The 2,976-nt window shown below is 45.7% G+C and overlaps 1 protein-coding gene across 1 annotated transcript in view; it reads right to left on the reverse strand.

Moving 5' to 3' along the window:
• Azin1 (antizyme inhibitor 1) overlaps positions 1 to 2,698 on the reverse strand; it is a 27,870-nt gene extending 25,172 nt beyond the window's left edge. Inside the window, exon 1 of the mRNA NM_001291639.1 lies at positions 2,508 to 2,698. The gene's annotated coding sequence lies outside the window, so the exon portion shown is untranslated. The remainder of the gene's footprint in view (positions 1 to 2,507) is intronic.
• Between the last annotated feature and the right edge of the window lie 278 nt (positions 2,699 to 2,976).

Raw genomic sequence — 2,976 nt, forward strand, 5'->3', positions numbered from 1 at the left:
GATCCTCCTGCCTCAGCCTCGCAAGTGTTGGGATTACAGATGTGGACCCCCACGCCCAGCTAGAGAATTTTTTAAATAAACAGAAAGCCTACTTATGCTGGAGACAGTTCATTCTAAATTACCCTAAGGAACAGGACAATCATCCTAGGTGAGACATTCTTCATCTTTCCCTACTATATTCTATTTTGTTGCTGAAGGAATCCAAGAATAGCAATATAAAACATATTTTCATTCAATAAAAAGGAGGAAACCAAGGCCCCAAAATTTGAAAGTCATATTTTAATGGATGTTAAAAAGAGTACATAAGCAAGATGGCTATTTGCATGCAAGACAGATGGAATGTTTATCTGGTGAGTTAAGGGAAAGCATGAAGAAGGCTGGGGATATAGATATAGCTCAGGGCAAAGGCCCTGGAGTCAACCTCAGGTATAGCCAGAAACAAAAAGAAGAGAAAAGAGAAAGAGAGAGAGAAAGAGAAAGAGAGAGAGAGGGAGAGAAGGGGAGAGAGGGGGAGAGAGAGAGAGGGGGAAAGAGAGAGAGAGAGAGAGAGAAAGAAAGAGACAGAAAGAGAGAGAGAGAAAGGGGAGGGGGAGAGAAAAAATATGAAGGAAGATAAAAATGGAAACGCAGCTGGGTATGGTGGTACATGCCACATGGAATGATCCCAGGGAAGCCAGCGCGAGCTACATACGTGAGTTCAAGGCCAGCCTTAACTACATAGTGAGACTGTCTCAAAAACCCAAGCCAAGGTATGGTGTTGCAAATAAAGGCAGTATGGGAAAAGATAATTATTCTCATTTAGGATGGGGTTTTTGTGCACATCAGCTGGGTCCAACACAACACTGCAACTAAGGCCCCTAAAAATCACTGAGAACAGCACAGGAGACTAGACTGTCAGTGGCCACCAGTCAGGCACATTTTCACATTTTCAAAACCTCCCATCACTGTGATAGTAAAACTACTTGAAATTTAGCATCTCAGAATTATCATTTTTATTTTTTGAGCATACACTATCTTTACCTATTTCCAACCCCACTCTGTCATTTAAAAAACCCAAAATCTGTCTGATAATGCCATTAAAACATAAGGTGCCTGGCGTGGTGGGGTACGCCTATAATTCCAGCACTCAGAAGGCTGAGGCAGGAGGATCGATGCATGAGCACAAGGCCAGCCTGAAGTGCATATGGAGACCCTGTCTCAAAAGACAACAAACAAACAAACATAAAGCAAACCCAAATTGGAAAGTTAACTCTACCTGGGCCACAAACATCTGGACTGTGAAGGTCCAGAAAGAGAAAGAGATCAGGTGTGGTGGCCCACACCTGTAATCCCAGCACTAGGGAGGCCGGGCAGGAGTTCCAGGCCAGCCCGGACTACACAGTGTGTTCAAAGCTAGCTTCAACTATATAGCGGGACCCTGTCTCAAAAAAAAAAAGTAAGAAAAAGAAAAAGAAGGCTGGGAAACTATCAGCAGAAAAGACTGACAGCCAAGACAACTAAATGCAATGTAATACATTAGACTGGATTCTGGGAACAAGAAAGAACAACAAAGAAACTGGTGATGGACAGCTGAAGAGAATGTAGGGGTTAGTAATCCAATTTCAATTTCTTACTTTTGACAAAGGTATCTCCAAATGCTAAAATGTTAGTAAGATCGACTGGATGATTTTGGATGTAGGAACTGTTACATCTTTGTAACTTTTCTGAGAAATCAAACTATTCTAAAATAAAAGCTACTTTCAAAAAACTAGGCAAAAGGAGTCAGGCCTGGTGGGGCACGCCTGTAATCCCAGCACTGGGGAGGCTGAGGCAGGAGGATCACTGTGAGGCCAGCCTGGGCTACACAGTGAGTTCAAGACTATCTCAAAAAGACCAAAAAAAGGAGAGAAAAAAAAAAACTAGGCAAGGTATACTACTCAGCAATAAAAAAGAACATTTTGCTGATAAATGCAATACGAATATAAAAAACATGCCAAATTAAAGCCTTTTACACGAAGGATGCAAACTGATTCCATTTATATGAAAATTCTAGAATGGAAAAAACTACTTTTGGTTTAAAAAAAAAAATCAGAATCATGGTTGCCTTTGTGGAAACTAAGTCTGAAAGGGCAAAAGAACTTTCTGGGGCAACAGCAATGTTCTACACAGCGACCGAGATTTGGGTTATACAGCTTTTTTTTTGGTCACGACTCATCATTTGTGGATTTTGTTTTTATATGAATTTTACTCCCTGAAAATTACAAAACTGTGAACTGCACAAAGTCCTATTTAATATGCGCCTACTAACACTGGAGGAGCGAGGCCTCTTGGGGTGCACAACTTACTGTAAAACACACTGAACAATAAGAGGGGTGGATGACAGGGCAGATACAGCAGTAGGGTAACGGGCACCCCAGTGGAGGTGCCACTCTCACTTTTCTGTGTCTGGAATATTTTACGATGAAAATCAGGAGGACACTGATTACTTGATTTCATTCACAAGTATCTTGGCACCGATCAGACTTAACTCCTCAGGGGCTACTCGTCCTCAAGACCAGCATCTAGGTGCTATCGGAAGAGGAAGCAACGCGGGATCACTAGGGCCGCGCCAGGCAGCCATCAGCCATATTCTGCTAGGCTTGGTCCTGGCACACAGGAAAGGAGAGCGCGGCTAACAGCCCTCGGTCTCGCCCGAGCGGAGAATTTCAATGGCGGAAACAACGGGACCCAGAACAACTTCACGTATGCAGTGGAAATGCCATCACAAAGCGCAGCGTGACCTGCGGGGACATCGTGGGGCCGGGCGCGGGCCCCCCGAGCGCCCAGGCCTCCCAGCCGGCGCCCGATCAGCCCTCGGCCGCCCCCTTCTCCTCGGCCCCGGGCCCGCCGCGTAGGGAACACGCAGCCGCGGTGAGTAACCTCGGGCCAGGGAGGTGACCTGGTGAGCGAAGGCGACCTGGCCCAATCCGGAGCCCCGCGGGGCGGGGCGGTGGCCCG

The sequence above is a fragment of the Chinchilla lanigera genome, unplaced genomic scaffold (assembly GCF_000276665.1).
Source record: "Chinchilla lanigera isolate Chin_1 unplaced genomic scaffold, ChiLan1.0 scaffold00016, whole genome shotgun sequence".
Taxonomy (NCBI): domain Eukaryota; kingdom Metazoa; phylum Chordata; class Mammalia; order Rodentia; family Chinchillidae; genus Chinchilla; species Chinchilla lanigera.